We start from the raw sequence: 22,408 nt of genomic DNA on the forward strand, positions 1-22,408 counted from the left end.
GGCCGACAGCCCCAGCTCCTCCCTGGAGCCCCGGCACCAAAAGCCGGTCCTTCCCGCCTGCGGGATGCAGGAGCCGTGCGCTCCCTGCTGCCCCATGGGGAAACTGAGGCACGGGCCGAGTATCTGCGGATCACCAAGGGAGGGTACGAGAGCGACAGGGACTGAGGGCAGCTCTTGCTGGTCCCCTCTGTCACCCACCGCTCTGGTCCCCAGGAGGTTTCCCACTAAACCTCTCTGCCCACCCTTTCTGGGACCTTTCTCCCCATCCCTGTGGGGTCACGGGTGCCCGGGGGGAAAGCCCGGGACCACGTGTGCTGTCCCAGGGTCTGTGCTGCACGGGGTCCGGCGATGGCGATGCTGCTGTCCCCGTGCGTTTGTGTCCCCCCCCGCTGATGAGGTATGTCCCAGTACAGCAGCGGGGTGTCCCCAGCCTGGCTGCCCACATCCCCGGGAGCCCCCACGTCCCCTGCCCTGACTGGCGGCAGGAATCGGTGCTCAGCCCGGGGCTCAGTCAGGAACCATCCTCAGCGATGAACCGACACAGGACGAGGCTTTGCAGACCATTCCGGCTGTTTTGGCCGTGGGTGCCGCGACAGGAGCACGAAGATGCTCCTGGTCGGCACGTTTAAACGCTCCCAGATGCACGGGCGGTAACGATGCTCGGGAATTCGGCACCAGCCTCTCCTCTCGGCACCTCGGAGGAGAGCGAGTGCCGCCGGCCACGCCAGCAGCAGCAGGTTTGGGGCTGGGAGGGGGGGAGATCCCCACCGTTGGTACTGGGGCTTTGCAGCTGTGCCAGCTGCGTGTCCCCCTCTCGCTGTGGCATCTCTCCAGCGAGGGATTTGGCTGGACCCTCTCCCGGAGTCTCCTGGGTTCCTCGCTCTGCTCCTGCCAATGCACCGCGGCACGTCCCACGCCGAGGACGTGCAGACCCCGCGGACGCGCTGCCTGCAGGCAGAGCGGGGGGCAGAGGGAGCAGGCAGGAGCTGGATGCCGAGCAGATGGATGCCTACGGCAGGGGGGGATCTGGTCTTCCAGCCCCCCTGTGCCACCCAACCAGGGGGAGGGCAAAATGGGGCTGTCCCCTGGCACCCCAGCAGGATGGCCGGGACCCCTATGGAGCCGTGGGGGCTCTTGGGGGTCCCTCTGCAAAGCACCCCCCTGGGCTACGGCAGGACCGGCACATCTGCAGCCCTCCGGCTGCATCCAGCTCCCTCCTCTTGCCCCCCAGCCGGGGGTGCTGCCAGCCCGGCTCCACAGACACAGGGCTGGGGAGCTGAGAGCCCGTCCCGTCCCGTCCCCGTCCCCGTCCCCAGCCCAGTGCCCAGTTTTGGGGTGCCTGCGCCCTCTTTTTCAGCAGGACCGGGAACCTCGGCCCCCCTGATGCTGGCGGAGCGGAGCATCCCACCGGAGGCTGCTTTCCGACCAGCTCCCGGGGGGACCGGGCTGCCTCACGAGCACCGCCTGCGGGATCCGTCCACCGTCTCGGCAAACTCAGCCCCAAGTCAAACCAGGGGAGAAGTCCCTCTCCTCCGGAGCCACCAGCCCCGTTAAACGAGCAATTAGCGCCGCTCAGGATGTCACCACGCGGCTGACAGGCAATTCCCAGAGACAAGCGGGCTCCGCCGACTGTCCCCGAGGAGCTGTACAGACGCATATGCAGGGGAAGAAGGAATTTAGGAAACGGCCTTGTGATTATTCCTCGAGCTGATTTATTAACTCCGAGGTCTGACTTCTCGCTCAGGTCCCCTGGGGACACACGGTGCACAGAGAAGCCCAGGCTGCATGCCTGCCGAGCGAGCGGCTCCCTTCGCCCCAGGCCGGGGTAAAGCAAAACCCAGGAGAAACGGGACAGGTAGGAGGTGGAAACCCAGCAGGAAGCGGGACTTGGGGTGCTGCTGCTGGGAAGGTCTGTCCCAGTCCCATCCTTTTCCCCAGGGAGAAAAGGAAGGAGGGGGAAGAGATGAAGCCGAAGTGGGGGGGCGGGGGGGGGGGTGCCCTGTTGCTGCCTCTAAGGGCAAAATTCAAGCCAGAAAAGGCCCAGCCTGACCCAGCAGGGAAGTGCCAAACTGGGTGTTGCACCTCACAGCATCCTGCACTGAACCGGGAGGAGAAGAGCCCCGTGACGGGGCACACACCCCCTCTGGCAGCACGGGCTGTGCCCGCAGCTCTGCTTCCCGGTGTAGCAGGGGGAAAAATCAGCTTCACCCGTAGGAGGTGTACCGATAAAAGGGTTTGGGGGGGACGGGCTGCAGGGTTTGGAGGGTGGTCCTCCCTGGGATACCAGACGCCCGCAGCAGCACTGGCGAGGGGAAGCCAGGAGAGGACGATGGCAGGACCGGCCTGGCTCATGCCTGGTACGTCCCCGTGCCATGGCAGCAGCTCCACGCCGGGACCCTGTGCGCCTTCAGCTCCCGCCCTGCTTCCTAAATTTAGGATTAAAGATCAGCTCCGAGTTTTCAAAGCACTCACAGTACCCAGCCATGGGCACCCACATGCAAAAGCAGTCTGGGGTCTCCCTGTGGCAGTCTGGGGTCTCTGGGGTCCCCTGTGCATGGGGACAGCCAAGGACAGCCTGCCCACCCCTTCCCAGCTGCACCCTGCTGCTCAAGCCGGGGGCCTGGGGGAACCTTTCCCCCCCCCAGCAGGGGGGCTTTGCCATCTGTGAAAAATGATCATGTCCAAAACCAGGATTCTAATTAAAGTTTACGATTTATTACACGAATAGAGGTAAGCAAACAGCGCTGGGTGCACCGGGAGCCTCTGCTCTACCAAGGCACACCCCGTCAGGTCTAATTGTGCAGGTTAAGTACAGGTTCTACATACATATTCACTAGATTCCTGAGAAATGTTATACATATTCATTAGTTTTCCAGGAAACTATTAGCATATGCAAATGTCCTTTATGCAGGCGCATTGAAGGTCTCTGGTGGTCTTCAGGAGTCCTCTGGTGGTCCTCCATAGTCTTCCTCACTTGTCCGCTATTTGACCCTCCTCAGATGATTCTGCGCCGTACGGTCCTTTACATGTTTTGATACCTTAGTGCTTGTTAGTGTTCTTATTATCTAAGTTCTCATTAGTGGTATAGCACCGTACGGTTAGTTTAAGCTAAATTATCTACAAGGATGGGAACAAAGGCAGGAGTTCTTATCTTTTCCGGCCTTATCTATTCAAGCAAGGCCTCTACTTGTGTTTTCTTAACAAGATCGTAAATTCATCGAACACTGAATTAAGTCTTGTGATCGCTCTTGGTTCCTTCTTGCTCATCATTCCTAAGTACCAGTCTCTGGCAGGCTTAATCCTTGACAAACACCAGTCCTGGGTATGTAAAGTTACAGAGGGACAATCATTAAGCAATAAGCAGTTTGTTCTCTATATCAATCCCCCCCCCCCTTTTTCTTTAAACCTTTGCAACTATAGGATTCCGCTACTTCCGAGAGACCGTGTGAAGTATTTTTCGATTTCTACTTGATGTCTGATTTTATTTCGTTTCCAACTTTTGTAATTCCCCACTGTTATATGGCTTTTGCAGGAAGCAAGAACTATATACATACTCTCCTACTTCCCTTAGGCCTACGGTTATACAAGATCCAGCAAAACGGTTAAAGATTACATATGCAGAGAGGGTCACATTTCACCATGCGGCCCTATCGTTGTTTTATATTGACACGAATCAGGTTACTATATTTCATAATCCCCCATTTCCTTTTTTATAGTATTGATTCGTGTTTTCATTTTCAATCGTGTTAACACTTGCTGAATTGGTATCAATCTCGGATCTTCTTTTGTTTTTATGATCATTAGGGAATTGGCCTTTTCTCTTCCAGATTCTGGATCAACAGGTACAGCAGATATCTGTATTCCTTGTGTAACCGAATGTATAGTCTAGTAAAACAAGGTATTAAACATGGAATTATTAACAATCCTCCACATATTCCTAATACAACTATCCCAATTTTATTGAGCCAATCACCGTTCATAAAGTCTCCCCATAATCCCCCTAGGTTAATTCCATTCCAAGTCTGAACTGGGACATGTGCCATTTTCTTCATTTCCGTTACAAGTTCATTCACAGCTTTTCCTTCATCATCAATTTCTAAACAACAATTACTAAGATTAAATTTTCCACACACCCCCCCTTCCTGTGCTAACAAATAATCCAAAGCTAAGCGATTTTGATACAAAGCCGTTCTCATCTTGGTATTTTGTTTGGCAATTAATCCAAGTGCATCTCCAGTTTTATTTACTATTATTTCCACTACAGCTTGTAACCTTATTATTCTATTAAGCATATCTATTGGGGTCCTATAGCCCCAAGATCCGTCTTCTGCCCATGTAGCTGGATCATAATAGGCAATAATTCTCTCAGGAGGCCATTCGTTATCTTTCCAATTCCCAGTTTGCAGGTTTCGTTTCTGACGTCTTTTTCCTAACTCATTGGCCTCTGCATATATTTGAACTCCTAGTCGCTCTCCTTGATTTATGGGTAATAGGAAAAAACTGGGTCTTATAGTTCCTACTACACAGGACCCTGTCCAATTCCTTTGGCAAATATGCATAAGCTAATCTGCCACAAATCCAATAATGTCCTTTAGGGGTTGGCCAACCATTTGGTATATTCGTTCCATTTGTCCAATTTTTAAATTGATTATTTATTTCCAGTGGGTTTCCCCACCTATCCCAATTATTCCGTGTCTCATTCCATAGAAAACCTCCTTCACGCTCCAGGTTACCTACTTGCCTTCCATCATCCCTTAGGTTTTGCCAACAACTCTTCCCAATTACACTCGTTTGAAGCACCCATTGTTGTTTCCTATTATCCTTTCCCACTGTTTTCCACACTTGGGGATTACTTATGTTGCTCTCCATGTTGGCCTCCCATGGCCATCGTTCACCTTGATTTGTTCCTCCGCAAACATAGCAATTAGTCGCTTTTAACGATTTAGCGATATTTTCTGCAAGGTTTACAAATAAATTTTTAGCAACTGTGGGAATTTCATATTTTACTCCTGTCTCTATTTCATGATAAAAGGAGTTAAACAATAATCGATGTTGTATTGATTCTCTAGACTTTTCTTTGATCTGTATATTCAGGACAATGCCTGGGTCCCCTCCTGTCCCATAGATTTTAAGCCCAAGGTAAACTATTTGTTTCTGTTTCCAATTTTCTGGGTTTTTAATAGTTATGTTGACAGGATTACAGCTACGGGTGGTGCAGTTTTTATCTACAGGCCCCGCGGTTATGGAGGCCTGTATTTCCCCACAATGACTTTCGTATCCCCAGTTTTGGGTTGCCCAACACACACACGCCCCCATCCCCTCCTGCCACGTAAGTGGGCAGATTGATATCTTGCTGTTTCAGAGCGCCGGTAGTTTGCATTAATTTGACAATGCCCGGCTCCTGGACATAAGTACTTTGGTTGTTCTGAATAATATTTTCTCCACTCTACACTCCCACAATTTGTGTCTGGGTCGTCGTCAATTGCATCCCATGCATCAAAGGATACCCAGGCGGGTATGGTTGAATTAGTAATTTTTTTACTTGATCCTATTAATCTCCCATTTTGATCATTTGTTCTAATCTCGACCCAATATTGACAAGGGCGTTCCTTTGGATCATAGCATACAGTTCTGTTTTCTTCTCTGCATAGAGCATACCGGGTTTGGTTATAAATGCAGCTTCCAATTTTCTGACCCTTGCAGTCATAGACAGTATGATATACTAAGGTTAGGGAGCTTATTCGTCCCCTTCTAGTGGTCACTATACATTGACTGCAGTTGTTTTCAGTAGCCAGGGTCAAAGAACTCATCCCCAAGTAGAACTAGAAGAGGTCTGGTAAGGGCCATAGTGGTCGGCGGTCATAGCCCTGAGGGGTTGCAGCCCTTGGCAGACCCTTTTAGCCGCACCACCGGTTCCCTATCCAGTCTTGCCCTCTTCCTTAAGAGGTGGTCTGTCCTAAACACTCAAGGGATTATAGGGTCAGCTCTTAGTCCAATTTGTGTGCTATGTTCCAAAAGTTCAGTGTCTTTTATAGGTATCTTAATGCTTAAATGATCCCCATTATTGTTTTCCCTGGTAGGAATGAAAAGTTTTTGTATATATTATATAGAAATAGTCATAATAAAATTCCCACAGCAATTTATCTTATATTACTACAACCCTGTTAGTTCGACAACAAAAATACCTTTTTCTTGTTCGTATTTCTAATTGATTAATACGTCTACATCTAATAGAAAAAGGAGATAGTGTGGTCACTAAATATACTTGTTGTGATCCGTTATAATGGATTATATATTTCCCACAGTAATAACAATGACAAATAAGATACAAACTGCACCGGCGACAAATTGGACAAAGCTGAGTACTAGCTCGACTCGGGGTTCTGCTGTCCCGCGTCGTCAGTTGGGGTACTCCTCCCATACAACAATGGTTCTTCCCACGGCCTTAGCCAACGAGCTGGGATTCACTTGGGTCTGGAGTCTGTAAGGATACACAGATACCCCTACCAGTCAATTGTAAGGCCTCTTCAAGTTCGTTTGATGGTTAGTTTAGTTTCTCCTGGCTCAGATGTCATTTTCCACTCCTTCACCGGACATTTTATTCGTGACACGTGCGTCCATCCTTTTTCAGCAGTTCTCACAGCTGTTTCTGTAGTTAATAAAACAAGAAAAGGTCCTTCCCAGAGGGGAGATAAGTTTTCTTCCTTCCATGTTTTTATCAGAACCTTATCTCCCGGTTTTAATTGATGAATTGTAAATCCTAGAGGTGGTGTTTGAGCCAACATCCCAATGTCTCTTAGTTCCTTTCATCTTTTCCCGATAGTGATTATATATTCTCGGATATTTTTATCTTCAACTACATTATTCCCCAGAGGCATCCCATGAGAATAAGGCATACCATATAACATTTCCTACGGTGATAATCCAGTCTCACTGTGTGGCTTCGTTCTTATATTTAAAAGTGCCAATGGTAAACATTTTGTCCAAGGCATTTGGGTCTCAATCATTAATTTAGCCAACTGTTGTTTTATTGTTTGATTCATCCTTTCTACTTTCCCTGAGCTTTGTGGATGCCACGGAGTGTGGTAGTCCCACTGAATACCTAATGATTGACATAATATTTTTATTACTTTGGAAGTGAAGTGTGTGCCTTGATCAGAGTCAATGTACTGGATTATCCCATATCTAGGTATCAAGCGTTCTAATAGAATTTTTACCACCATCTGTGCCGTAGCCCGTGCTACAGGGTAAGCTTCTACCCACCGTGTTAGATGATCTGCTATTACCAATAAATATTTTATCCTCCCTACCTTGGGTAATTCAGTGAAATCAACTTGTACCCTCTCAAAAGGTCTGTATGCTGTTTTTCTACCTCCCGTAGCTACTTGTCGAAACACTTTCTTATTTATTTTTTGACAGGTTAAACAGCCTTGTGTAATTTGTTTTGCTATTTCAAAAATCCCAATACAGCCAAATTGTTTAAGGAAGTGATCACTCAATGCCTTTGTACCCCAATGTGTTTGCGCATGCAAACGTCCCAATATTTGTCTGGCATACGCTTTTGGCAACATTTCTCGCCCGTCGGGCAGTGTCCATTTTCCTTGTTCTAACTTAGCTCCTATTTTTTTTTTAATTTTGTTTGTTCTTCAGGGGTAAACTTCTTCTCTCCTTCCTCCCGTCTTTCTTCACTGGTATCCCCCTTGGTTTGTATTACATTAATTTTAGCGACCCGAGTCCTTAGGGCTGCTTCCTGGGCCTCTTTATCTGCCAAATTATTTCCTCTGGTTCGGTAATCTAATCCCTTTTTGTGTCCTCTCACATGTACTACTGCTATCTCTTTTGGTTCTCTTAATGCCCTTAAAATTTTTACTATTAATTCTTGATTTATAAGATTTTTCCCTTGAGTATTAATTAAACCTCTTTCCTCCCAAATTTTTCCAAAAGTGTGGACCACCCCGTATGCATATTTAGAATCTGTAAATACGGTCCCACTTTTTCCTTTTAGTAACTCCAGGGCCCTGCATAGGGCGTACAGCTCACAGGCCTGAGCTGACCGTGATGGACTCAGAGGTCCCGATTCCACAAGCTTTAAGACCTTATTAATTATTGCATAGCCTGATTTTCTCCTCCCTTCTACCATTCGGGAGGAGCCATCCACAAACGGTATTTCTCCTTTTTCTAATTCAATATCCCTTAAATCTGGTCTCACCTTGATTTGGGTCTCAATTACTTCTAAACAGTTAGGTTGTAATTCTTCTGATGGTTCCCCAACAAAAATTGTGCTGGACTCTGAGCAGAGGTCACTTTTAATTCCAGGTCAGGGGAATCAATTAGTATTGCTTCATACTTTAGGACCCGGCTATCTGTTAACCATTTTTCTGCTTTTTGTTGTAACACACTTCTGACATTGTGTGGGCTGTACACCTTTAAAGGAGCACTGAAGGTAATTTTTCTAACTTCCTCTATTAATAATGCCGTAGCAACTAAAGCTCGGAGACAAGCGGGCCATCCTCTACTTACTGGATCAAGTAACTTAGAACAGTACCCTATGGGTTTTCCAACCCGGGCAAGAGTGGTTACTTGTGTGCTAAGAAGGTGTTGAAAATCGTATCAATTAGCCTAAATGCTGATTTTAAGTGTTCAAATCGCTCTTAACTTTTAAAGGAGGTGGTGTATTTCGAGCTGACCTGTTTACCTGGAATCCTCCTTTAGAGAGACCAGATTTAAGGCATATTGAAAGGGGTATTTAAGGGGGGGGGGGGGGGCGGCGGCGCCGAGCCGGGCGGGGGGGGGCCGCGCCGTGCCGGAGCGGCGGCGGCGGGAGCGCGCCGGAGCTGCACGGAGCCGCGCTGGGGGCTCGGCGGGGACTGCGGCTGCGCCGGCGTGGGGGTGGGCGGAAACGGAAGCGGCGTCCCCGCGGGGTCAGGCAGCAGGGCGGGCTGCCTCCCGGGGCATGCCGGGAGCTGTAGTTTTCGCGGACTCGGCGGCCGGGCAGCAGCGTGGCTCTCGGGCGCGGCGTAGTCCTCGCTGCCGCCGCCGCGGCCCCCGGAGTCCGACCGGCTCAGACTCAGGAGCGTCGCCGGTTTCGCGTGGTTTTCCGCGGGCTTCCCGCTGCGCCCGCTCCCCGACCAGCCGTGCGGACGCGCCTCCCTGCGCGGTACTGCAGCCCGGCGTTCGCGCGCCGGCTCCGGCCCCTCCGGCGCATGCGCGGTCCCCGGGAGCCGCGTGGCGGTGCGCAGGGCGCGGGTCTCGGCGGCAGCGGGCGAGCGCCGGGACCGCGGGTGAGGCGAGCGATCCCCTCCGGCGGGGGCGAGGGCGGGGGCGGGGGCGGGGGGTGCCTCCTGCCCGCTGGCCGCCCGGGGCTGCCGGGACGGGAAGCTGCGAAGCGGCCACCGCGGCAGGCTCCCGGTCCGCCGGAGGCGAGCCGGGCCAGGGCAGCGCCGCCGGGGAGTTCCCCGAGAGCCGCCGGTAGAAGGGAAGAGGGGACGGAGGCGCGCACCCCCCAGGCGCGGCCAGCGGGCGCCTCCCCGAGTCGCCAGAGCTGCCCCCGGCCCCGCTCGGCCCGTGCGGCTGCCCCCAGCTCCAGCCCCTCCCCTGAAGCCTGTGCTGTGGCCGCAGGCAGCCCCCGAGCCCTGTCGTGAGGGCAGCAAGCCGGCCCTGCGGTGTTCTCGAGTCTCCCTCAACGTGGGTGCCGCTAGCAGCGGCGCGGGGAACGAGCGGCGTCTGCGGAAGCCCCTGCGGAAGGAGGGGGCTCCGGCCAGGGTCGAGCTGCGGTCATAACGGTCACTGCTGCCTCTTTCCCTCTCCCAGAGGCCAGGCTGTGGGTGCGGTTGTCCGTTCGTCCCCCGGGGATGCCGTTGAAAGCAGCAGCCTCAGGCTTGCGTGGGCTGTCTCTGCCTGGCCTCCCTCTCCTCGCGGCGCGGGAGCGCAGAGGGACAGGCGGAGCGCTTACTGGCTGTGGGCAGGAGCTGCTGAAGCTGGAGAGGCCACAGAAGGGTAAAGAAGAAGAAACGGAAGGCCGACTGGCCGGCAGCTGCCTCCCGCTGCAGGCAAGAGAGAGCCTGCCTCTCCGGGTGTGGAAGGATCCCTCCTCGTAGTCCACAGCAGGTCAGACCGCCAGGGTCCGTATGCACGACCGGCAGCGGGGTACGGCCACGTAGCGAGCGAGCGAGGCTACGTGTCTAGGAGGCCTCATCTCGTAAGAGCCGTGAGACACTCGCGTGTTCCGTTATGTGGAGGACAGCCAAGCGACTGGAGTTACAGAAGAGGAAGGGAGGAGAGAAGGAGAAAGAAGCGTCTGAGCTGGCAAGGTCTCCTGGCAGCTCCAAGAGCGAGAGCTGTGGTGAGTCCTGGGCCCTCGGGGCCCTGTCGCTCCTCTTGTGCGTCCCGGTCCCTCCCTCCCCCTCTCCTGGCCCCCTTGCTTTCCCATGCTGCTGTGACGTTTGGGGGTTGGTTTGGTTTGGGGTTTTTTTTTTGGTTTTTTTTTTTTTTTTTTTTTTTTGCTTCCCTGTACCTCTCCTCTTCTGGCTATTCTCTTGTCCTGCTCCCTCTTCCTCTCCCCCTTTCTCTCTCTCGTTCAACTGCCCCCCTTCCTTTTTCTCTCTGCGTTCTTGTCCTGCTCCCTCTCCCTCTTCCCCCCCCACCGCCCCCCCCCCCCCACTCTTTGTCCTGCAGCCAGTCCCTGTTTTTTCCTTTTCGGTCTCCTTGTCCTGATCTGCATCCGCCTCTTTCCCCGCCTCCCAATTTCTCTGGCCCGTTCCCTGGTGTTCTTTTCCTCTCTGCGCCTGTACGTGCCGCTCTGTGTCCCTGCCTTCCTATCTCTCGTCTTCCTACTTTCTCTTTCTCTCTCTATCCCTTTGTCTTGCTCGCTGTTGCTGTTTATTTTTTGTCATTCTGGATCTCACTGTCCCCGTCCTCCTTCCTGTTCATCTCTTGCTCTCTCTGACCCTTTGTGCTGCTTCCTGCCCCTTTTTTATTCACCCTCCCTCTCTCTGCAGGGCTCCTGATACTTCTCTTTCTAAATTCCCCAACCCCCTGTGCTTCTCGCGGTCTCTGGCTCTCTCTCTGGGGCGCGCGCTCTCGTTGTCATTGTTCTTGTCTGTCGCTCTGTCTTGCTTCCTGTCCCGTCGTTTCTCGCTGTATCCCTTTGTCCCGCTCCCTGCTTGTATTCTATTCCTCTCTGTCCTGAGGACCGTCCCCGTTTTTTATCTGCGTCCTGCCGCTGTCCTGATTTGTCCTTCTCTGCCATGTTCCCTGTCCCTCTTTCTGTCTCTTTTCCTCTGTCCCTGCTGCTTATTTCTCCATCTCTGTCCAGACCCCTGTCCCTTCCCCCCCATCCCGCCCTGCTGTCCCTCTGCCTTGCTTTCTTTCGCTCCCTTTTCTGTCTGTCTCTCTCTGCCCCATTCCCTCTCCCGTCCTTTCTAACTGTGTCCCCCTGTCCAGCTAGCTGTCTCTTCTTTCTTTTTTCTGTTCCTCAGTACTTTTTTCTTTTCCCGTATCTCTCTCCCACTGCCCGTCGCAGTTGGTTTTTTCTCCTCCGATGCTGGCCTGCTCTTTGTCCCTTTTGTCTCTCTCTGTCCTTCCGTCGTGCTCCCTGTGTCTATTTAATCCCTTCATCTCTGTCCTGCAGCCCGTCGCGATTTTTTTTTTTCTCTTCCGTCCCTTTGTCCTGCTCCCCGTCCTTGTCTCTCTTTCCCTTGGTTCTGCCTCCCGTCTTTTTTTCCTTTCTTTCTCCATCTCTCTGTCCTGCTCCCTATCCCTCGCGCGCGCTCTCTGTTTCTGCGTCCTTCTCCTTGCCTTTCCCCACGTTCTCTGTCTTGTTCCCTCTTTGGTTTTCTTGTTTTCCGGGTGGCTGGGCCCGGCTACCCGCGGGGGTGCTTCGGCTCGGGGGTTTGGGGTGGGGGCCTGGCCGTGCCGGCGATGGCGGGGAAATAAAGCCTGAAAGGGCAATCGCGAAGCGACGCCCTGCCTGTGCTGGGGCTGCCCCGCAGAGGCGTGGGGCCGGGCCCTCCGCAGGTCGCGGGCACTCCCCAAAACTGCGCGTGGGGCCCCGGGGGTGCGGGGCTGCGGGGTGGCTACGCTCGGCGTCGCCCGTGGGCGCTGCAGGGTCAGAAATGGAGAACAAGTTTTCTGTTCCCGGGGCTTGACGACAGGCTCGCGCGGCTGATTTTGGGGCTCGGAAACAGACCGAGCTGCGCGGCTTTGGGCCCAGAAACAGAGGTCCGGCCCTGCGTTTTTGGGCCTTGAGAACAGGCTCGGCAGCCGGGGTTTTTGGCTCCCAAAGGGGCCCCGAGTCCGCTGGCGTGGGGGCCAAAAGCGGAAGCCGGCGTGGCTGGTTTGGCAGGCGGGTGGGAGGGTGTTGGGGGCTGCGGGGGGAAGCAGGGGGTGGGCAGGGTGCGTGGACCCTCCCCGGAGATGGGGGTCTGGTGGCGTCGGACGCCGAAGTTCGGGAGGCCGGCGCGCAGCAGGCCGCACTCAACTTCTGCGATGGTCTGTGGGGGGAAAGGCGCTTTTCAGACCCCACGTGCCCTCTTTGAGTCCAGCTCTTCTTTCTGCGCTGCTCAGAATAGTTGTTCAGTAATTAATCGCCCGAACTAACGACTATTTATACGGCGTGTAACTCTGATGTTTAATCCCAATGCTCCAGTTTTGACAGCAGTTGATATACAACCTTGTGGAAAGGCCAGACCGTTGCACGTAGCTGGAGCTTGTAAGGAGAAGCAGCTGAAATCAGCCGGAGCTTCAGCGCGGAGCTGGGGCTTCAGCGAGCCAGAACTGTAGCAAGCGGGAGCTGGAACGAGGCTGGGGTGTCCGCTGTCTGGAGCGTGCATTAGCCAGAGGCGAAAGTACCTGCGGCTGTAACGAGCAGGAGCCGCGATTAGCTGGAGCGTCCGTCGGCCGGACCGCGCTCCCAGCACGGCCGAAGGGCGGCCGGGCGCAGGCAGGGCTGTCCGCAGCAAGCAGCTCCGAGCAGCAGGGAGGCGAGCCGTCCTTCTGCCGGCGGGGAGCCCGGCCTCTTCCCTCGGGGATGCAATCCGCGCCACGCTCCTCTCTCTGCGTGGAGGGTCTCGCCCGGTCCGTTCCCGCGGGCAGAAGCAAGGTGGGGGTCCCCCGGCTCTCCTGGGGCAGCCCCCCTGTGAGGGGGCGCGGGCGAGGTGTCGTCGTCCCCTCGGTACCGGGCAAAGGGGAGAGAAACGGGCCGGTGGGAGCTCCTGGGGTGCGGAGAGCCCTTCCGGCAGAATCCTCCCCTGTCTTTTCACCGTTGGCTGGGTGCGACAAGCAGGTTCATTTCTTTGTCTCCTCTTTTCCCAGCGTCACCTTCCGCGTCACACGAAGAAAATCCCGCGTGGGTAATTCCGCTTGCTGCTCAGGTAATCGCACGTATCGGGCTGGGGGAGCGGAGAGAAACACTTGCGAGTTCGAGGGCACTACGGATGCTCCACGTTAAACCCACAGAAAAGGCAAATTTGCTGCTAGTGCAGAAAAGCTGATGGAAAAATTGCTGTTAACAGATCGTGCCCTGTTCTTGCACTGGTCCCTTGATACGTTTTTGCTTCAGGTGAAAGAACGAAATTTCGTGTCTGGTAAATTCAGAGCTGCCTGTTAGCTTCTTTAGGGTCGAGTGTTTCTCTTCGCTCTGTTCATACGGATTTTATGGGCAAGTTGGAAACAGCCTTTTACTTTTTTATGTGTAACTGAATTTTTAGGAATATGTGGTGTCCCTGTAGTTCATTTTTGAGCACCTAGATGCCAGTAGAAATGTCATGAGTGAAACGTGATGGAAACTGGTACTTAAACTTGATTTTTATTTGGTTTTTTTTTTTTTTTTTTCTTCTTCCCCATTAAGAGTGTCGATGGCATGTTGTCCCGTGGCACAATCCCCATTCCGTTCAGCGGAGCCTTCAGTCTAGGACTTTTAAGTAAAAAAGTTTGTCCTTCCAAAAAAGGACTAGTCAGTCATTCATAGGACCGAGGCATAGACTTGGAGAGTCGCTTAAGTACGTGACCGGAATTAAAGCCAACTTTCAGTTGATGTTGCTGCTGTTGGTCTTTGCTTTCATTGATTTCTCCAGCACTCCGTCATGGTTGGGAGCTCTGAATCGTAATGTTTTTCAGTCTCTAACACGTTTCCACCTCCCCGCCACCCCCCCAAAAAAAGGAGAGGCAGTGTCTAAAAGTTAATTAGTTTCCTCACAAATGCGTGAGTAAATCAAATTTGAGTTATGATGATTAAAACCATAAAAATGACACCGGTCTGGTGAGACAATAGCAGATCTGGACTACTTCTGAACAGGCATTCATCACACGCAAAAGTTGTCAGGGTGCGGATCACCTGCGCTTCATGCTCTGACGAGACAAAATGCTGAGGCAGGGATGAGCTCTGAAAGAGGGGGGGGGGGGGGGAAAAAAAAAAAAAAAAAGCTACAGGGTCACGGTTTTGTTTTGTTGTTGTTTGTTTTTAAAAGAGTGCAATATTGACTGGTGCCAGCCTGCAGAGCTCTTCTGCTGCCTGACCTCTCCTTCTCTTTCATGGCTGTAATTGTCGTTTGGATAATTGTAGAAGAGCAATTAAGTTACTTGCCTCTGTGAATGTGCTGGTAATACCAGGAAGGGAAATGCTTGAACCAGTAGTGAATAACTTGGCTACAAGTAGAATTTCTGAAGGAAGAACAGCAGCAGCAACAGGAAGCAAATAGCGAGTGACCAAAAATTTGCGTGCGTCAAACGCATCAAAGCTTTATTGCCAAATGTTGTTTGGCAATATGTTCCAAATGGCTTTTTTTGGTAAACGTAAATTTTTAGGAAGTTCAGGGTTGTGTGTGGCAAAAGGTGTCCCTCTGCGTACGCGTCCTGCTACGGTAAATAGCATGGGTCAGTGGCAAGTCCAGCGGCAGGGCTGTTGTTCCCTACTCTCGACGTTGCCAGAGCAGTGTTGCGGTATTGAGACCTTAACGGACGGGCTGAGGAATGGAAGGAGAATGCCCGTTTTCTGTAAGGGCTCAGAATGCCAACCCTTTTCTCTGTCTGCCGCTCCCCTGAGCGTGAGATGAAGCTGTTTTATTTTTCTCCCTTGTTCCTGGTCTAAATAATTCTGGAGCTGTTGCTGCTGTGGGTTTGCAATTTGTGTTACTGCATTTTTGTAGCGTTCTAGCGATGGGTCGTTTCTACTGGGGCGAAGCATCGAGATGCGGTTTTCGGTGTAAAGCGTCAGAAACTACATTCACCGAAACCGGTAAGTCGCGGCGGAGGTGAAACCGATCTGGCGCGTGCGGCTGTGCTCGCAGGGATGCTCGGTGGCTCCTCATCAAAACGGCAAGGGGTGGGTGTGTGTGTGGACATCTGTAGGGTTGCGCTCTGGGTCCGAGAGCGTTAACGTATTTTTGCTGTGGGAAGATGGAATGGAGCGTGTGCCTGTCAAATGTCAGGGCAGTCAAAAGCTAGCAGGGACCCTGAGCGGGTTTGGTGGCGCAACTGCGGTTTTAAAAGATCTTGACCGTTTGGAGCAACGGCCTGGAAAAAATCATTCCTTTTTTGCAACGAGGCAGTTCGCAAGGACAGATGTGTTGCTGTGCTCTTTAGCAAAAATACTCAACTTGTGATGTATAGGGTGAGGAAGTCTTGGCTATACTAAGGCTTGAGAAAATGTACGTAGGTCTCTCTGTCTGTCACCTGCGTGTATCTAGGAAAGTGAGTTCTAGTGAAACTAAAGGTACCGATGAGTCAAAAAAAAAAAAAAAAAAAAAAAAAAGGCACGGTTGTCTGAAAAATGCAAAAATACTTTTTGCTCTGCTCCGTCGTACTGTCTTCACAAACCTTCACAAAAAAAGGCAGCTTTGTATTCCTACCCAGCTTTATGCTAACGGGTTTTTTCTTCTCTCAGCTGGATGTCAGCTGGCACCGTTTCGCCGTGCTTGCCCTTTCTTCTGCCATGACAATACGAGACAGATGGAAAGAATCCATAGTGGTCTGCAAGTACAAGGTACGTCTGTGATGTGTGTCTGCGTTTTTCCAAAGGTACTTGCAGTATGGACTTTAACATTAAGAGTGTGCCAACTCTCCTTTTACATTTTTTTACGTGAAATATTGTAACGCAAATACTAAAAATAAGTTCTGTTCTGGAGCAAGTTACACCTATGCAAAGTTTACTTCCCTCCGTTTATTTTCTCTTCCTGAAAGCATAATCTTCTGTTTCTGTGCACTTGCTAGTAAATGATATAGTGAAAATAATTTTGTACTAAAAGAGGGAAGAAACTGTTCGTAAGAGTTCAGCTGTTCAGAAGAAACAGACTTTGTTTTCATGATAAAAGCTTTATGCTTTTGCAGTCCATGAGTTTTTTAAAATAGCTTATAGGAGTACTCGACAACCTTACTGAGATAACTAGCATCTGTGCTAAAAGCAATCGAGGTCAAAGAAGAGACGTGGACAAAACAGGACAAATTGGCGTCGCATCTGTGTGTTTTCCAGGCTTTCCCAGGAAGCACTGGCAGCCCTGTAACTAGTGACAGTGAGTCCTGATTGTTTTTGATGAGTTACTGCTTCAGTAATGTATTTTTTCCTTTAACCTACAGCGTGTCATTTTGACTTCAGTTGGAAAGAGATTTTCCAAAATGGAAGTCTTTGTCACTCAAAGAAATTTTCTTTTATGAACTTCCCATCAGAGTGGATCTTCAGAGGTGATCGACTTGACAGTAGAAGTCATCAGTAACAAGACTTTTCACTCTCTTTAAAAAGAGGGGGGGAAAAAAAAAAAAAAAGTCAATTTCCTTCCAAAGACCCAAGCACAGCCCATCTTCCTAAAGTTGATGGCATCGCTGGTCTTTGGTTTCTCAGTTGTAACAGTCGCGACAACATGAAAATGTGTTGCTCTGCGTGCTTCAGTACTGCCAAAAGCATTAGGAAATCCGCCAGTCCTTTTTGGTAGTCTGAGGTATTGCAGCACTGGGGATTTTACAAATTGACCTGCATTGTTTAAAGTGTAACTGCCAAATAGCTGTAGTATATCATTTATGAGGTGTATGTAAGCAGTTAGGTATTTTTCTAAATGTTTAAAAAGAGAGGCAACTGAATGTTGTGGGTTTTCTTTCCTGACGTTTTGACGGAGTGCTCTGAAGTACTTTCTTTCTGTCTGGCTTTCAATGGTGTGTTTCCCTGGCAGTTCAGTAGCACCTCTCTTGGGCAGCGCAGCTGGCCAGGTGTTCCTCCTCATTACGTAACACACACAAAAACCCCCTAGTCACATTATAACTGTGTACTTTGGAGATAGATAATTTAACGGTAGGAATTCAGAGCTGTGCAAGTTAAGGTAATGCAAAAGGAAAATCAAATACTTTTACAGTATAAGTATTCTTATTGGATGTATATAAACGTGGGCACACCCTTTGAGTGTAAAGTGAATTATTGAGATTTATTCTTTATTTTTCATTTTGCTCTTTGAAGTTTTCCACTTCACTTTCAGCTTTATTCACCAAACAAGCAAGATGCAAAGCAGCAGCAGCAGCGCAAGGGCTGTAGCTGTTGCGGTGGATCCGTAAGCATAGATTCTGATTGTGTACGACCTCGTCCCGCAGCCTCCCGGGGTTCTCTCCCTGCAGCAGTGCTGTAAGGAAGGGAGGAGACGTTTTCCAACCCCGGCAAGAGTGTTTACTTGTGTGCTAAGCAGGTGTTCAAAATGGTATCAATTAGCCTAAATGCTGATTTTAAGTGTTCAAATAGCTCTTAACTTTTAAAGGAGGGTGGTGTATTTCGAGCTGACCTGTTTACCTGGAATCCTCCTTTAGCTCAGCGACTCTCCTTGTGCACCCCCAGCCTCCGCTGGCAGGGCGGTATGAGAAGCTGGAAGGTCCTTGACTTAGTATAAACCCTGCTTAGCAACAACTAAAGCGTCGGTGTGTTGTCAACGTTATTCTCGTCCTAAATCCAAAATGGCCCTGTACCAGCTACTCAGGAAGAAAATTAACTTTATTCCAGCCAAAACCAGGACAACCCCAAACCCCCCTGATTCTGGGTCTGCAACAGGGAAAAAAAACAAACGAATTTGGGACTCCTGGGAAAGCCAAATCCGCCTGGATCTGTGCAGCTGGAAAGGAAAAAATCCCACCCCGTTTTCACGCGCAAAACCACAACCAAAAGATCACCCCTTTTTATGTTGTGGAAAAGCACTGAAACACACCCCAAACTGAGTATTTTGAAAAAGCAAAAAACTTGCCAGTTTGGGGAAGATTGGGGGCGAAGCACAGGCAGTTTGAGGGGCATTGCTGGGGGTCCTCCCAGTGTGGATGATCTGGTGTGGATTCTCTGTTGCGCGTTATCCCAGGTGAGTTACCTGCTGTGGATCATCCCGGGTGGACTCCCTGGGGTAGGTCATCCCCGCCGTGTCCCCCCATCCACCTTTGTACCCTCACCTACCCTCCCCCCGTGTGTGTTTCTCCCCCATGTGCCCCCCGTTGCTCCGGCCCGCCCCCTTCACCCACGCGAGTTTTTAACCCATGCGAGTTGTTTCCCCCCCGCATGCCCTGCTCTCCTATCTCCTGCCCTCCCCCCCCCCCCCTTTCCCTCCTCCATATGCCACACCACCCCCCCCCCATCATCTGTCAGGCTCCAGACCCCTGGCATGCTGCCTGCACCCCATTCTCTGTCATTTTTTTTCTTCTTTTCCTTACAAGTTGTTGCTTGTTTGTTTCTTTTTAATGATTAAACTGTTTTCGTTTCCAGCCACGAGTTTTCTCACTTTCGCCCTTCCGATTGTCTCCCCGTCCCACTGGCGGCGGGGGGAGCGACGTGAGCGGTCGCGTGGGGCTTCGTTGCCGGCTGGCGTTAGACCACGACACGAGGTGAGTCGCAAGCCCTGCCTGGCTAATGCTGGAGGCTCTCTGCGTTCCTCCTGCCAGTCTTGACGGGCCGTCCTTGTTCTTCATTGCCGCTTTATAGCGAGCGCCTCTTGCTCCGTAAGCAGCAGTACTCGGGCCGTGCAGGTGCTGCACGTTGCAGACAGCAAAGGGCAATTGTGACGCTTGCTGGGGGGAGCGGCAAGGGGTGCGGAGCCACGCTCCTGTAGGGAGCAAAGATGGAACCTCGAGGGCTCTGCGGTCATCTGCCGAGAACATCTACTATCCCGACGCGCCGCTTTGCTTTCCCTGCTTCACGTCTAATTACTTTGCACGCCGGAGGGCGGGGCGGTAAGTAACACCGTGCAGCGTCTCTTCGATAAGAGACAAGCCCCGCACAAGAAGCCTTGCGTGCGTGCAGGATTAGGAGAGCAGAGTTGTGATAGCACAGAGGTGAGGAAAGGTGCGCCCCACCCCAACAGAGCCCCAGGATCGCCAGGGTATCGCTCGCTTGCAGGTGGGCCGCTCGCATCTGGTCCGCTGGGATGCGCCGTTTCCTGCTGAACAGAGCTGCCCCCCTGGCACGAGGCAGCTTTGGGTCTCTTGTGGCCTGCCTTCAGGCTGTCACCTGCACCAGGCGTTATTATTATTTTTTTTTAATCTCTCGCCAGCATCTGTTGGCTGGCTGCTGTCACTCCCAGAACCCTGATGCTGCATGCAGACGGATACAGCAGTCCCTGGGGCTTGGTCCAGGGGAACCCCCCGTCCCCCCTGCCCTTGCAGGTTCCCTGTGCTGCTTCTCCTGTCTAGATAATGGGGTGGGGGGGCAGGGACAGAAGCGACCGCCCGAATTGTCTGTTGTTTGTGCTTGACTGCTGTAACCGCTCCAGCCCCTCGGGTGCTTTTTGGAAGGGAGGCAATGAAGGGGACTGCCTGGGCTGCGAGTGGGGAAAGGGCAGGGCAATGTAAGCCCCGTGCCCCCAGTAAGTAGTTACCGCCTGTGGCTGGTCTGTACTGGGTTGAGCTGTCAGTCATCTCTCCTGCAGCTGATGCTCAGAAGAGGATCGTTGCGGGGATGCGGATGGTGCTGCGCGGCGAGCGAAGGCGGGAAGTGCGTTCTGGAGGCGCGCATGGGCGGTGGCGCGCGTGGCTGGGCCCCCGCTGTTGCCTAGCAGCCAAAGCGCTGTACGGCAGCTGGGGAGGCGCGCATGCGCGGTGCGCCTTTTACGGCGCTCGCCGCTGTTGCCTAGCAACCATAGTGCGACACGGCGTCTCAGCAGGTGCGGCGGTGTGCTTTACGGCGCTGCTGCTGTTGCCTAGCAACCGTGGCGCTGTACGGCAGCTGGGAGGCGCGCATGCGTGATGCGCCTTTTATGGCCCTCGCTGCTGTTGCCTAGCAACCGTAGCGCGACAAGGGCGTCTCGGCAACCGCGCATGCGCGGCGGCGTTGCTTTACGGCGCTCCTGCTGTTGCCTGGCAACCAAAAGAATAAAGACTTCAAGGACAGCCAGCAAGAACTTCAAATGGGCGGTGGTGCAAAAAGAGCCCTTCGTCTCAAACGGATCCTTCATTGCGCATGATTGGATGTAGCAGTACTGTGATAATCGGTTGCCATCATTTTTATGTATACGTTATACTAATCTGATTAATATGCAATTAGTTATTCTATAGGAACCGTGTGTGTAAACCTGTGGCACGCACGCTAGGTGGAACTATCCCGTGCATCCAGAGCTGCATGAAGAATGCCTGCTTTCTAAAACTCCAAAACGAGCCTTAGAGAGTTCTTCGACCGGTTTTCAGTATCAGAGGTACAAGGGAGGAAAGGAGGAAAAAAAAAAAAAAAAAAGGCAGCGGTGTGGGAAAGAGAGGGGGCCGGGCAGGGCAGGGAGGGACCGGAACACAGAAGGGGGAGAGAGGACAGGGCCCCGGGCTCACCACAGCTCTTGTTCTTGGCGCTGCCAGGAGAATTGGCCAGTTCAGACGCTTCTTTCTGCTCCTCTCCCGCTCCCCTCCTCTGCTGTAAAATCCGGCTGCACGGCTGTCCTCCTCCCCTAGGAGAACACGAGTCTCACAGGTCTTGCAAGACAGGTTCCTAGGCACGAGCCTCGCTCGCTCGCACACTACGTGGCCGTACGCACCGTCGGTGCCTGATACGGACCCTGCAGTGCACTCGGCGTCTGACGCTGCGGACTACGAGGAGGGATCCTTCCACACGTGGAGAGGCAGGCTCTCTCTTGCCTGCAGCGGGAGGCAGCTGCCGGCCGGCCGGCCTTCCTTTCTTCTTTTACTCTTTCTCTGGCTCTCCAGCTTTACGCAGCACTCCTGCCCACAGCCGGTAAGGCCCCGCCTGTCCCTTTGTGCTCCGGCGCCGCCGGAGAGGGAGGAGGCAGAGACAGCCCACGCAAGCCTGAGGCTGCTGCGTCAACGGCATCCCCAAGGGGGAAGAGAGACAACCATGCCCAGAGCAGCCTCTGAGAAGAAGAGCATCGACTCATTACCGCAGATCGCCCCTGGCCAGAGCCCCTCCTTCTGCAGAGGCTTCTGAGAGATGCACTGAGGGCCAGCTCGCTGCCTCACGACAGGGCTCGGGGGCTGCCTGCGGCCACAGCACAGGTCCAGGGGAGGGGGCTGGAGCTGGGGGCAGCGCACGGGCCGAGCGGGGGGGGGAGCTCTGGCGGCTCGGGGAGGCGCGCTGGCGCGCCTGGGGGGTGCGCGCCTCCCCCTTTCCTTCTACCGGCGGCTCTCGGGGAACTCCCGCCCGGCTCGCCTCCGGCGACCGGGAGCCTGCGCGGCGGCGTGCAGCTTCCGGCCCGGCAGCCCCGGGGGCAGCGGGCGGAGGCACGGCACCCCTCGCCCTCGCCCCCGCCGGAGGAGATCGCTCGCCTCACCCGCCGGTCCGGCGCTCGCCCGCTGCCAAGGGGACCCGCAGATGCGGCGGAGGGGTGGAGCCGGCGGCGACAGCCGGGCTGCAGTACCGCGCTTTGGCCACAAGGCGGCAGCAGCGGAGGCGGCGCGGCGCTGGCTGCGGCTGCGAACTGTGCGTGCCGGCGCTGCAGTTCCGCGTTGGCACGACGGGGCAGCAGCAGCAGAGGGACGGCAGGACGCGCGTGCCCAGGGGCGGCCCGGCGCTGCGGTTCCGCGCTTTGCGCGCCGAGCGGCCGGCGACCACCGCGCGCCTGGGGCGGCAGCGGCGTTTTCATACCGGGAGGAAGCAACGAGCGCGGCGGCACCTCCCGCCGTGCCGCATTGCCGTTACCGTCGGACGGCACGTGCAGGACAGGGGCAGCCCCGCGCACTCGCAGCCTCCGAGCTGCAGTACCGAACGTTGGTCGCAGGGTGGCAACTGCCAGGGCTTGGCGCGGCGCGCCAGCCGCATGCGTGGCTCCCAGCTGCGTACCGAACTTTGGTCAATAGGCGGCGGAAGAGAGCGCTGGCGACGAAACGCGGCGCCACCGCGCATGCGCGGCTCCCCGAGCAGCTGCACGGCGTCGTGGTTGCCAGGCAACAGCAGGAGGGCGGCGCGAACAACGCGCCACCGCGCATGCGCGGCTCCCGAACGCCAGTGGACCCCCCCCGCGGTTGG

General features: G+C 53.4%; 1 protein-coding gene and 4 long non-coding RNA genes across 7 annotated transcripts in view; 1 reads left to right on the forward strand and 4 right to left on the reverse strand.

The window, feature by feature from the left end:
- Nucleotides 1-3,277: 3,277 nt before the first annotated feature.
- Nucleotides 3,278-21,143, reverse strand: LOC115337992. Its single transcript, XR_003922306.2, has 3 exons — nucleotides 21,008-21,143; nucleotides 20,761-20,876; nucleotides 3,278-3,318 (listed from the first exon to the last, which is right to left on the reverse strand). It is a non-coding gene; the product is annotated as an uncharacterized LOC115337992 (long non-coding RNA).
- LOC115337994 lies at nucleotides 6,263-8,266 on the reverse strand. 3 transcript variants are annotated; one of them, XR_005931893.1, is made up of 3 exons: nucleotides 8,210-8,265; nucleotides 6,596-6,649; nucleotides 6,263-6,481 (listed from the first exon to the last, which is right to left on the reverse strand). It is a non-coding gene; the product is annotated as an uncharacterized LOC115337994 (long non-coding RNA). The 3 variants fall into 3 exon arrangements; XR_005931891.1 differs by lacking the exon at nucleotides 6,596-6,649 and having other exon boundaries at nucleotides 8,210-8,266; XR_005931892.1 differs by lacking the exon at nucleotides 8,210-8,265 and having other exon boundaries at nucleotides 6,596-6,904.
- Nucleotides 8,586-17,834, reverse strand: LOC115337993. Its single transcript, XR_003922307.2, has 2 exons — nucleotides 17,762-17,834; nucleotides 8,586-8,695 (listed from the first exon to the last, which is right to left on the reverse strand). It is a non-coding gene; the product is annotated as an uncharacterized LOC115337993 (long non-coding RNA).
- LOC121233104 lies at nucleotides 10,460-12,111 on the reverse strand. Its single transcript, XR_005931894.1, has 2 exons — nucleotides 10,644-12,111; nucleotides 10,460-10,561 (listed from the first exon to the last, which is right to left on the reverse strand). It is a non-coding gene; the product is annotated as an uncharacterized LOC121233104 (long non-coding RNA).
- A 260-nt stretch (nucleotides 21,144-21,403) lies between the features above and the next one.
- The window catches only part of LOC115337966 (formin-like protein 16), a 12,651-nt gene continuing 11,646 nt past the window's right edge, over nucleotides 21,404-22,408 (forward strand). Inside the window, exon 1 of the mRNA XM_041121817.1 lies at nucleotides 21,404-21,438. The gene's annotated coding sequence lies outside the window, so the exon portion shown is untranslated. The remainder of the gene's footprint in view (nucleotides 21,439-22,408) is intronic.

The sequence above is a fragment of the Aquila chrysaetos genome, unplaced genomic scaffold, assembly GCF_900496995.4.
Source record: "Aquila chrysaetos chrysaetos unplaced genomic scaffold, bAquChr1.4, whole genome shotgun sequence".
Taxonomy (NCBI): Eukaryota; Metazoa; Chordata; class Aves; order Accipitriformes; family Accipitridae; genus Aquila; species Aquila chrysaetos.